This window comes from Dipodomys merriami, unplaced genomic scaffold (genome assembly GCF_024711535.1).
Source record: "Dipodomys merriami isolate MVZ:Mamm:240054 unplaced genomic scaffold, mDipMer1.0.p SCAF_10, whole genome shotgun sequence".
In the NCBI taxonomy this organism is placed as follows: domain Eukaryota; kingdom Metazoa; phylum Chordata; class Mammalia; order Rodentia; family Heteromyidae; genus Dipodomys; species Dipodomys merriami.
Window position 1 is genome coordinate 14,206,060 of NW_027202271.1, and position 12,922 is coordinate 14,218,981.

The 12,922-nt window shown below is 42.3% G+C and overlaps 1 protein-coding gene across 1 annotated transcript in view; it reads left to right on the forward strand.

The window, feature by feature from the left end:
• The window catches only part of Larp4 (La ribonucleoprotein 4), a 174,167-nt gene that overhangs the window by 15,779 nt on the left and 145,466 nt on the right, over positions 1–12,922 (forward strand). Inside the window, exon 2 of the mRNA XM_070040924.1 lies at positions 9,229–9,361. The gene's annotated coding sequence lies outside the window, so the exon portion shown is untranslated. The remainder of the gene's footprint in view (positions 1–9,228; positions 9,362–12,922) is intronic.

Below are 12,922 nucleotides of genomic sequence, written 5' to 3' on the forward strand. Positions count from 1 at the left end.
ACAAGAAAAAGCCAAAAGTGTTGCTGTGGCTCAAGTGGTAGAGTGCTAGTCTTGAGCAAAAGATGCTCAAGGACAGAACTCAGGCCCAGAGTTCAATCCCCAGGACGGAAAAAAACAAACAAAAAACACCTAAGCCAGGGCACTGGTGGCTCCCACCAGTAATCCTATCAGAGGAGGATTACTGAAGGCTGAGTCTGAGGATAAGAAAGTCAGTGAGACTCTTTTTTTTTTTTTTTTTGGGGGGGGGGGTCCGGTCGTGGGGCCTGAACTGTGGGCCTGGGCACTGTCCCTCAGCTCTTTAGCTGAAGGCTAGCACTCTACCACTTGAGCATCAGCCCCACTTCCGGCTTTTTCTGCTTATGTGGTGCTGAGGAATCGAACCCAGGGCCTCATGCATGCAAGGCAAGCACTCTACCACTCAGCCACCTTCCCAGCCCATCAGTGAGACTCTTTATCTCTAAATAAGCACCATAAAACTGGAAATGGAAACTGAGCTGTGACTCAGTGGAGCACTAGCCTTGGGCAAAAAAGCTCAGGGAAAGTGCCTAACTCCTGAGTTCAAAAGGCCTATGACTTACAAAAGAAATAAAGGAATAGATAGACAGACAGACAGACAGACAGACAGACAGACAGACAGACAGATAGATAGATAGATAGACACACAGACAGATAGATAGACAGATACTGTATTAGTGCTGGCACCAGTCGCCCATATCTGAAATCCTAGCTTCTCAGGAGGCTGAGATCTGAGGATTGAGGTTTGAAACCAGCCTGGGCTGGAAAGTCTGTAAGACTCTTATCTCCTGTAAACTACCAAAAAAGTTGGAAATGTAGCCGTGGCTCAAGTGGTAGAATGCTAGTCTAGAGCAAAAAGAAGGCCAGACAGAGTGCCCTGAATTAAATTCCCAGGATTGGCACACACAAAAAAACCCCAAAACAAAACAAAACAAAAAAACCCACCTGTGTTACCACAATGTAGGCTGTAAAAATAGCTCATCGGCCAGATTTGACTCATAGACAATTGGTTGCTAACCCCTGCACAGAACATATAATCTGCATTTTGTATATTTTGTTAAAATGACCTCAACCAACATTAAATCATTATTGCTCATTGTAACCCAATGATGTAGGTTGAATATTATGGTTACCATTTTATTTTATTTTATTTTTGTTTATTTATTTTTGGGTGCGGTCATGGGGCCTGAACTCGGGGTCTGGCGCTGTCTCTCGGCTCGTCAGCTCAAGGCTAGTGCTCTACCACTTGAACCACAGTGCCACTTCCGGATTTTTTCTTTTTGCTTATGTGGTGCTAAGGAATCGAACCCAGGGCCTCATGCATGCAAGGCAAGCGCACTACCACTGAGCCACCTTCCCAGCCCATGGTTACCATTTTAGAAATTAAAAAACCAAAGCAGAGAGTGGTTAGATGAATTATAAAAGACTATAGACTCCATGTTAAATTTCTTTATTATGCATTGTAGTTATAAGTTAATATGTTAAGTTGAAAATCTGTACAACTACGTAAAAGATAATAAAAATAATTTTAAAAATAATATTCACTGTCAACTTGATTAGATAATCTAGGAAATAAGTAAAGTGCATCACTGATATGTCTATAATAATGTTTTCACTGAGAATTAAATGGGGAAAAAACCTGTCCTGAATGTGAGAGAAAAAAAAAAATGAATGTGAGCAACATGTATAGGTTGGAAGCCTGGATGGAATAAAAGGGTCAAAGGAGAGAGTCTAGGAGTACAGGTGTCTGTATGTCTGTCTCTGTCTCTGTCTCTTTCTCTTTCTCTCTCTTTCTCTCTCTCTCTCTCTCTCTCTCTCTCTCTCTCTCTCTCTCTCTCTCTCTCTCCCCTCTTTCTCTCTTTTTATCTCTCTTGTCTGCTCCCATCTCTTGTCTCTCTCCCACCTCTCATCTCTCTCTCTTGAAATCTCTGAAAATATCAGCTATAAATCCTTTCTCCCCTTAAGCTGTTTCTCAGGCATTTGGTCACAGTAGAGAAAAACTGAGCCGGATGCCGGTGTCATGCCTGTAATCCTAGCTACTTAGGAGGCTGAGATCTGAGGATCACTGTTCAAAGCCAGCCCGGGCAAGGAAAGTCCGTGAGACTCCTATCTCCAATAAAACCACTAGAAAACCGGAAGTGGTGCTGTGGCTCAAGTGGTGGAGTGCTTACCTTGAGCTGAAGAGCTGAAGGATAGTTCTCAAGCCCAGAGTTCAAGCCACTCAACCAACCAGAAAAAGAAAAAAAAAGAAAAACTGACAAGCACATTCTATATAGTAGACCTTAGATTTACTCTGATAACATGCGTTTTAAATTGACCCTATTTTTGTAAATAAATTATGAAACAAAACAATCAATGAAAATTTTTAGTTGTTGTAATAATTAGAAACATTAACATATTCCACATCCTAATATTAAAAGAACACCTCAGATACTAAGTCCATTGGACAAGAGGATTGTGTGGAATATTGGGTCATATTGAAGCACGTTATGGTAAACATGAATAATACCTTCTCAAGGAACAAAGAAATGTGAGCTGTCTCACCGAGGCTATATCCTTGTGGGAACTACCTCATTTATAAGGCAGATTATTTGTTTCACTCATTTAAATGTGATAGAAGTTTGTGCTCATTGAGCTCTGGCAGTTGATTCTAGAATGGTCAGTCAACCATAAATTCTTTTACCCTGAAAGGAGTGTTAGATATGTTCAATTTATCTCCTTTCATTGAGAGGCTTTTTCATTATATTTACTGAAGGGAGGTTGCATATTGTACTTTAAAATTGTTTGATTAGCTTTGTTTTTAAACTTGCAGATTTGCTAAACTTGGGCTTTTGTATGGCAGGGGAACAAGAACTATACCTTTTAGCTTATTTACATAGCAGTATTGACAGCTAGGGCTTTAGCTTTAGTACTTGAAATAAAGGCTAACCATAAAATCTTGATTTCTGTTCATTTATTGAGAAGCTAGATAGAAAAGTAAAGATTAAAAAAATCTTATATGTATATAAAGCTTTTAACCTGGTTAGGACAATCATCATACACATGTAAGAAAGACTTAACTGGTATAAATTTGTTAGGTTTTGTTGTTGTTTTAGTTTTAAGTAGCTGTACAAAGGGGTAAACTTTTTTTCTTGCTTTTGTGTATGTGCCGATCCTAGGGCTTGAACTCGGGGTCTGACTACTGTCCCTGAGCTTTTGTGCTCAAGGCTAGTGCTCTACCTCTTGAGTCACAGCTCCACTTCTGGCTTTTGGTGTTTAATTGGAAATAAGAGTCTCATGGACTTCCCTGTCTGGGCTGGGAATAAAGTATCTGCTTAAAGGGCAAAATTTTTGTGGCAGAGTTGGTGTTTGAATTCAGGCTCTTTTTTAAATTTGTGTGTGTGTAGTGTGTGTGTGTGTGTGTGTGTGTGTGTGTGTGTGTGTGTGTGTGAGAGAGAGAGAGAGAGAGAGAGAGAGAGAGAGAGAGAGAGAGAGAGAGAGAGAGACGGAGAGAGAAATTTGTGTATGCCAATCCTGGAGCTTGATCTCAGGGCCTGAGTTCTGTCTCTTAGATTCTGTGCTCAAAGCTAGCATTCTACCACATGATCCATACCTCCACTTCTGACTACTTTTTTTGTGCGCCAATCCTGGGGCTTGAACTCAGGTTCTGGGTCTGTCCCTGAGCTTTTTTGCTCAAGGCAAGCTTAAGTCTTCTGGACTTTCATGCCCAGATCTGGACTTTCCTGACTGAGCTGGCTTCCAACTCTCATCTTCTGATATCAGCCTCCTGAGTAGCTACAATTAGGGTGTGAGCTACCAGCACCTAGCCCTAATTAGTTTTTAATTAATAAAAGGAAATGGTTTTATTTATTTTTTATTTTTTTATTTTTTGGGTCCGGTCATGGGGCCTGAACTCTGGGCCTGGACACTGTCCCTCAGCTCTTCAGCTCAAGGCTAGCGCTCTACCACTTGAGCCACAGCGCCACTTCCAGCTTTTTTCTTTTTGCTTATGTGGTGCTGAGGAATTGAACCCAGGGCCTCAGGCATGCAAGGCAAGTGCTCTACCACTGAGCCACCTTCCCAGCCCCAGGAAATGGTTTTAAATACTATCTTTTTTTTTCTTTCTTTCTTTCTTTTTTTGTCAGTAGTGGGACTGGCCTGGATGCTGTCCCTCAGCTCTTCAGCTCAAGGCTGCCACTCTTTTTGGTTGTGGGGCTTGAACTCTGGGCCTGAGCGCTGTCCCTCAGCTCTTCAGCTCAAGGCTAGCACTTTACCACTTGAGCCACAGCAACACTTTTGGTTTTCTGGTGGTTAATTGGAGATAAGAGTCTCATGGACTTTCCTGCTTGGGCTGGCTTTGAACCATGATCCGCAGATCTCAGCCTCATGAGTAGCTAGGATTACAGGCATGAGCCACCAGCGGCTGGCTTTAAATGTCATTTCTCATCCCCACTTTTTACCTCTTCAGCAGTGAGGTAATTCTACTTCATCTTTCCCTTCTCTCATTTTTTTGCTTAGTTATTCCAAATTTTCAGAGCATGTAACACATTTAGACTATTGCAAAGGAAGGAAGTTTTTTCACCCATTGAAAATTAATGGCTGAGAACTCTGAAATAGAAAGTAAATTTCACAAGACAGAAGGATATAGTTTTGTTTCACATAAATTTTACAGGAAACAACAGCCTTCACAAAGGAAGACCACAGGGAAACATGGGCTTTCAAGCTTACATTGATGAAATGTCAACAGTCATGGAGGAGTAGGACAAAAGGGTGTGATCTATTGGGGAAAAATTACAAGAATTTAGTAAGACCTGTTTATTCACATTCTTTTCTATATTCCTACTTCTGAGATAGGTATATTGTTTTCTTTTAGTTCTTGGAAGATTGCCTCTCCAATGAGGATTTTACAATTTACCTCCGGGATAAAGGTTGAAAGGAATGTGAGAGTGACCTTCCTGCTTCTGCTATATTACTAAAGCTAAGGTGCCAAATTGCAGGTACAAGAGAGCATGTCCTACTAGGAGCTGGTGGCTCATGCCTATAATCCTAGCTACTCAGGAGGCTGAGATCTGAAGATCGTGGTCCAAAGCCAGCCCGAGCAGGAAAGTCCGTGAGACTCCTATCTTCAATTAACCACCAGAAAACTGGAAGTGACGCTATGGTTCAAGTGCTAAAGTGCTTGTCTTGAGCTGAAGAGCACAGGGACAGCGCCCAAGCCCAGAGTTCAAGTCCCACAACCGACCAAAAAAAAAAAAAATGTCTCAAGGACTTCCCTGGACTTGACTGAAACCACAATCCTCAGATCTCAGCCTTGGTTGGTTATGGTTTCCCTTCATAAAGAAAACTTACCTCGGGGCTGGGAAGGTGTCTCAGTGGTAGAGTGCTTGCCTTGCATGCATGAAGTTCAATTGCTCAGCACCACATAAGCAGAAAAGGCCGGAAGTGGTGCTGTGGCTCAAGTGGTAGAGCACTAGCCTTGAGCTGAGAAGCTGAGGGACAGTGCCCAGGCCCAGAGTTCAGGTCCCATGACTGGCAAAAAAAAAAAAAAAAAAAAAAAAAAAAAAGAAGGGCTGGGAAGGTGGCTCAGTGGTAGAGCGCTTGCCTTGCATGCTCGAGGCCCTGGGTTCGATTCCTCAGCACCACATAAGCAAAAAGCAAAAAGCCAGAAGTGGTGCTGTGGCTCATAGTGGTAGAGCGCTAGCCTTGAGCTGAAGAGCTGAGGGACAGCGCCCAGGCGCAGAGTTCAGGCCCCATGACCGGACCCAAAAAAAAAAAAAGAAATCTTACCTAGAACTGGGTGCCAGTAGCTCACACCTGTAAGCCTAGCTACTCAGGAGGCTGAGATCTGAGGATCACTGTTTAAAGCCAGCCTGGGCAGGAAAGTCTGAGAGACTCTTATCTTCAATAAACCACTCAGAAAACTGGAAGTGGCACTATGACTCAAGCGGTAGAGTGCTTGCCTTGAGCTGAAGAGTGCAGGGATAGCACCCAAGTCGAGTTCAAGCCCCATGACTAACAACAACAAAAAAAAAGGGCTGGGAAGGTGGCTCAGTGGTAGAGTGCTTGCCTTGCATGCATGAGGCCCTGGGTTTGAGCTGAGCGCCCAGACCCAGAGTTCAGGCCCCACAACCGGACCCCCCCCCCAAAAAAAAAAAGAAAAAGAAAGCTCATCTGTGTAATAATCCCTGATGTTTTTGTTTGTTTGTTTTTTCTTTCGGTCATGGGGCTTGAACTCTGGGCCTGAATGCTGTCCCTCAGCTCTTCAGCTCAAAGCTATTGCTCTACAGCACCAATTCTGACCTTTTCTGAATTGTTTATTAAAGATAAAGAGTCTCATGGACTTTCCTGCTCCTGTTAGCTTCAAACAGCTATCCTCAGATCTCAGCCTCCTGAGTAACTAGTGTTTCATGCATGAGCCACTGGTGCCCAGCTTCCAACCAAGTTTTCAGTATGCAAAACATCAGGGATTAAGCCAGGTGCCAGTGGTTCTGTGGTTCTTGCCTGTAATCCTAGCTACTCAGGAGGCTGAGATTTGAGAATCATGGTTCAAAGGCAGCCTGGGCAGGAAAGTCCATGAGACTCTTATCTCCAATAAACCACTCAGAAAACTGGAAGTGGCCCTGAGTTCAAACCCTATGACCAACCAAAAAAGAAAACTTGATTGACATTGACATACATTTTCCCTCTTAACTATATTATATAGATGTTGCTTTATTATTTCTGGCTTTGAATGTTGTTGTCAAACTGGTTTGCTATCCTTAGAAAGGAAGCAGAAAGCATAGGTAACTTTTTTCTTTGTAGTATAATAATTTTTCAGGCTATATCTAAGAGTTGACCAATTCAGATTTATTTAACTTGGTACATGGTATACTCTTACTTTATATTATTTCACTTTAGTGCTGAGAATCCAATCTAGGGCCTGGTGAATGGTAGGCAAGCCTGTTAGCACTGAACTTAGTATATTCTTTCACTATGTAAATTTGGGTCTTCTTCCCCCCCCCCAAAAAAAAAGTGTCATTGAATGCTAAAGGTGCCCAAATGGTAAAACACTTGCCTCCACAAAGCCACAGCATAATAAACAAAAGTGTGATTGAATTTGAATTATGATTGTTAAATATTGTCTTCCATTACTTTGGTTTTCATCTTTAAGACATATAGTAATCCTGTTGGGTCTTGTATGGTTTCTTTTTTTTTTTTTTTTTCCATTTATTTATTTGAGATGGAGATTTGTTGTGTTGTTCAGGCTGGTCTTAAAGTCCTGGGCTAAAGCAATCCTTTTGCCTCAACCTTACAAATAGCCAGGACACAGGAATGTACTACTGTGCTTGGCTCAGATTTATTTTTTGTTTTGTTTTTGTCAGTCATGGGGCTTAAACTCTGGGCCTGGGCGCTGTCCCTCAGCATTTCAGCTCAAGGCCGGTGTGTGCTCTACCACTTGGCCACAGTGTCACTTCCAGTTTTTCTGGTGGGTAATTGGAGATACGAGTTTCATGGTGTTTCCTGTCCAGGCTGGCTTTGAACCATGATCCTCAGATCTCAACCTCCTGAGTAGCTAGGATTACAGGTGTGAGCCACTAACACCTGGCTCTGGTTTGTTTTTGTTGTTGTTGTTGGTGGTGGTGGTGGTGGTGGTAGTCATGGGGCTTGAACTCAGGGCCTGGGCTTTGCCCCTGAACTTTTAACTCAAGGCTAGTGCTCTACCACTTTGAGCCATAGCTCCACTTCCAGTTTTCCAGTGGCTAGAGACAAGAGTCTCATAGACTTCCTGTCTCGGCTGGCTTTGAACCATGATCCTCAGATCTCAGCCTGCTGGGTAGCTAGGATTACAGGCATGAGCCACAGGTCATGCATGTCTAGTTTCTTTTTTTTTTTTTTTTTTTTTTTTTCAGTTGTGGGGCTTGAACTCTGGGCCTGGGCGCTGTCCCTCAGCTCTTCAGCTCAAGGCTAGCGCTCTACCACTTGAGCCACAGCACCACTTCCGGCTTTTTTCTTTTTGCTTATGTGGTGCTGAGGATTCCAACCCAGGGCCTCATGCATGCAAGGCAAGCGCTCTACCACTGAGCCACCTTCCCAGCCCGCATGTCTAGTTTCTATATCACTATTTTTTAATTTTTTAAATCATTTATAGTCCTTCTTTCTTTCTTTCTTTCTTTCTTTCCTTCCTTCCTTCCTTCCTTTCTTCCTTCCTCTCTCTCTCTCTTTCTCTCCCTTCCTTCCTTCCTTCCTTCTTTCTTTCTTTCTTTCTTTCTTTCTTTCTTTCTTTCTTTCTTTCTTTCCTTCCTTCCTTCCTTCCTTCCTTCCTCTCTCTCTCTCTCTCTTTCTCTCCCTTCCTTCTTTCTTTCTTTCTTTCTTTCTTTCTTTCTTTCTTTCTTTCTTTCTTTCTTTCTTTCTTTCTTTCTTTCTTTCTGGCTTGAACTCTGGACTTGGGCACTGTCTCTGCCCTCTTCAGCTCAAGGCAAACACTTTACTGTTAGAGCCACAGTGCCACTTCCAGTTTTCTGGTGGTTTATTGGAGATAGGAGTCTCAAGGACTTCCTTGCCCAGGCTGGCTTTGAACCACCATCCTCAGATCTCAGGCTCCTGAGTAGCTAGGATTACAGGCATGAGCCACTGGCGCCTGGCTTTTATAGTGTTTCTTTCTTTTTTTGGGGGGGGGTCCGGTTGTGGGGCCTGAACTCTGGGCCTGGGCGCTGTCCCTCAGCTTTTCAGCTCAAGGCTAGCGCTCTACCACTTGAGCCACAGCACCACTTCTGGCTTTTTTTCTTTTTTGCTTATGTGGTGCTGAGGAATCGAACCCAGGGCCTCAGGCATGCAAGACAAGCGCTCTACCACTGAGCCACCTTCCCAGCCCTTATAGTGTTTCTTTTTTCTTTCTTTCTTTTTTTTTTTTTTGTTTCTTATAGTGTTTCTTATTTCCATCTTTTATACATCTGGTTCAAGCTATTCTTTTTTTTTTTTTTTTCCTCTCTTCTTTTTGTTCTGGTCCTGGGGCTTGAACTCTGGGCACTGTCCCTGAACTTCCTTTGCTCAAAGCTAGCACTCTACCACTTGAGTCGCAGTTTTACTTCCAGATTTTTCTGTGGTTAATTGGAGATAAGAGTCTCCTGGACTTTGCTGCCTAGACTGGTTTCAAACTGTGATCCTCAGATCTTAGCTCCTGAGTAGCTAGGATTATAGTCATGAGCCTGAGCCACCATTACCCTGCTAAGCTATTCTTTTTGTTGTTGATTTCAGGTCACATCTCCTTAGGACACAGATGTGTGTGCACAGAGTTTTTGGAGACTGCTTTTGGGATGAACACTTGTGATGACAAAGTAAAGGAAGGAGAATTGGACAAAAAACAGCAGCTGAATTCAACAATGTGCTGGTAAATGTTTCACATTGAGTTCTCAGGGGAACAGCTTTGATCCATAACATTTGATAATTTCTAATGTATAAATACTTCTATTATAGCAGATTTTGAGATAGCAACAGGATGTTACTAAAATATATTTGGGGGCTGGGAATGGCTTAGTGGTAGAGTGCTTGCCTAGCATACATGAAGCCCTGGGTTTGATTCCTCAGTACCACATAAACAGAAAAGCTGGTAATGGTGCTATGGCTCAAGTCGTAGAGCACTAGCTTTGAGCAGAAAATCTCAGGGAAAGCACCCTAAGTTTAAGCTCCATGACCGACAGGAAAAAAAAGTAAACATATATTTGGGAAGAAATGGATAATAGTGCCCATGCTGATACAACAGAAATAATCCCTACCACAGAGATAACACTAAATGTAGTAAAATAATTAGGAAGTACAAGTGTTGGGTATTTATTATCTTAGTTTTTGAATATAATTAAATTTAATATAATTAAATTTAACATAATTAAATTTAGCTAATTATAATTTGTTTTAATAATGGCTGCATTTAACAACCTGTTATACAATACCTAAAAATGTAATAGTTTGGTGGGGGAAGGGTTGGAGAGGTGGGGAGGGAAGGGATGGTGGGGGAAAAACAAAGGAGGGAGTGACAATGCTCAATAGGAAATGTACTCCTGTAACTGTAACCACTCTGTACAGTATTTTTTTTTTTTTTTTTGTGGTCATGGGCCTTGAACTCTGGGCCTGGGTGTTGTCTCTCAGTTCTTCACCTCAAGGCTAGCACTCTACCACCTGAGCTACTGCATCACTTCCATTTTTCTGAGTCGTTTATTGGAGATAAGAGTCTGTTGGACTTTCCTGCTTGGGCTGGCTTTGAACCGTGATCCTCAGATTTCAGCCTCCTTAGTAGCTAGGATTATAGGTGAGCCACAGACACCCAGTTGTACAGTATCTTTACAATAAAATATATATTTTAAAAATGTAATAGTTTGATGGCACAGGCCAGTAGGGTGCAGTTCTAGTTTATCATTGGCCATACTGTGATTACAACAAAAGTCTCAGCTCTTCCCATGAGGACCTTTGAAATAAGATAGCCCTTCTAGTATGTCTACATATAGCCAAAGACTTCTGCATTAAGGAATAAATCCGGCACTGTAATAGGTAGATCTTTGGGGAAAAGAGTATATGTAATCTTAGGGTAAGGAAGTTTTACACCTCAGAGAAAGAAGTTCTCAGAGGAGCATTCATTCAACATTACCCATAACTGCAAGTATGGGTACTTCACTTCTGAAATGTGCTTCCAGGGACACACTAGAGTATCTTCTATACTTGTATGCTTTGTAGTTTTGTTTCCTACTTTAGGACAGCATTTCTCATGTTTGCATCAATGACCTGTAATTCTTTTTGGGTACTAACTTTGGGATACTGAATTTTGTTGTTGGGGGTGGTTGTGGGGCTTGAACTCTGGGCCTGGGCACTGTCCCTGAGCTCTTAAGCTCAAGGCTAGTGCTCTACCACTTGAGCCACAGTACCACTTCCTGTTTTCTGAGTCATTTATTGGAGATAAGAGTCTCATAGACTTTCCTGCCCAGGCTGGCTTTGAACCACAATCCTCAGATCTCAGCCTCCTGAGTAGCTAGGATTACAGGCATGAGCCACCGGTGCCCGGCAGGATACTGAATTTTGTAGTTATTGATATTCATGTTTGAATGTCAGATTTTTCAGGATCAGCTTTTGACAGTGCTTGCAAAGAGAATGGTTGTGTTTGTTTTTTTAAACCCAGATCCTTGGTGCCCTCTTCTGTTGTTACAGTGAAGAGCAGTTTTCTTCTTTTCTTTCCCCTTCCTTCCTTCCTTCCTTCCTTCCTTCCTTCCTTCCTTCCTTCCTTTCTTTCTTTTCTTTTTTTTTTTTTTTGGGTCCGGTCGTGGGGCCTGAACTGTGGGCCTGGGCGCTGTCCCTCAGCTCTTCAGCTCAAGGCTAGCGCTCTACCACTTGAGCCACAGCACCACTTCTGGCTTTTTTCTTTTTGCTTATGTGGTGCTGAGGAATCGAACCCAGGGCCTCAGTCATGCAAGGCAAGCGCTCTACCACTGAGCCACCTTCCCAGCCCTTTCTTTTCTTTCTTATGCTAGGCTAGCACTCCACCACTAAGCCACATTCCCTGCCCAAGGAGCAGTTTTCTGAATTACAGTGTTCTTCCTCTGATTTCCTATTCCTGTTTTTCCAGTAACATGTTAAGAGGAACCATTATTTTACTTTCCACAAGTCCTTGTGTGTGTGTGTGTGTGTGTGTGTGTGTGTGTGTGTGTGTGTGTGTGTGTGTGTGTGTGTGTGTTGTGTGTGTGTTACTATGATTAGGTTCTCAGCTGTTCCCACTATGGCTTGGTCTCCTTTCTGGGAGTGAACTCTTTTTTATGTTATCTGTTTCCACTAATGATGCTTCTCCCTCTTCCCCTGCTCTCTTAAGCAGTTCCTCCATATACTTGGAATTCTTGGGAGGTCTCCAGTATAGTTTTCCTAACTTACAATGAATTCACAATTGTAGATTTTTTTTCTGTATTAAATGAGTCACAGGAATATAAATTCCATTTCCTTTATGCTTTGTATTGTTTTAGGAGCATGCAAGGGAAGTGTCACATCAACCTAGACAGTTTTCTGTTGTTCTTTATTTTTGTTTCTTTGAGAAGGGACCTTGCTCTGTAGCCCAGGCTGGCTTTCAACTCCTTACAGTCTTGGCTCAATCTTCTGAGTGCTGGAATTATGGAATTTATCATCATGCTTCACTCACTGTTTATTGCATAAATAATATTAAGTATATTTATTTTAATGTTGTGTTTATATGAAGCATAATACATACATTATATGTATACTTAGTTTATTGCCCTTATTTTGCTTCATTTCTTGTACAGTCTACATCTTCTGTACTTTTTGTATGGTATCTACTCCTTGGATAAAACTACTGGGATGAAGCTAGGCACTAGTGTTTCATGCATGTAATTCTAGCTACTCCAGACAGTTGAAATCTGAAGGTTCATGGTTCAAGGCCAGCCTGAGCAGAAAAGTCTGTAAGATTTCATTTCTGAGGTAACTTCAAAAAGCAGACTGGAGGCTCAGGTGGTAGAGCTCTTGCCAGAATTCCAGAGGCATAGGCTACTGTAGGTTCAGTTTCAGGCTGGAATAGGTTGCATAGTGAGACCTTGTCTTAAAAAATAAACCAGGGCTGGGAATGTGGCTTAGTGGCAGAGTATGCATAAAGCCCTGGGTTCAATTTCTCAGTACCACATACACTGAAAAGGCTGAAAGTGGTACTGTGGCTCAGGTGGTAAGTGCTAGCCTTGAGCAAAAGAAGCTCAGAGACAGTGCCCAGGCCCTGAGTTCAAGCCCCAGATAGATATTTTTTTTGAAGACCACTAACCAACTGAAGGGCAACAATAGGAGGGAGGGATAGAGGGAACAGCTAACACTAAGCAAAAGGAAAGTAATATACACATCACCTGATGTGGAATAGCTGTATTGTCAAAGCTCAGAATTCACAAACTTTATAGACCACAATAATGATAATTTGCCT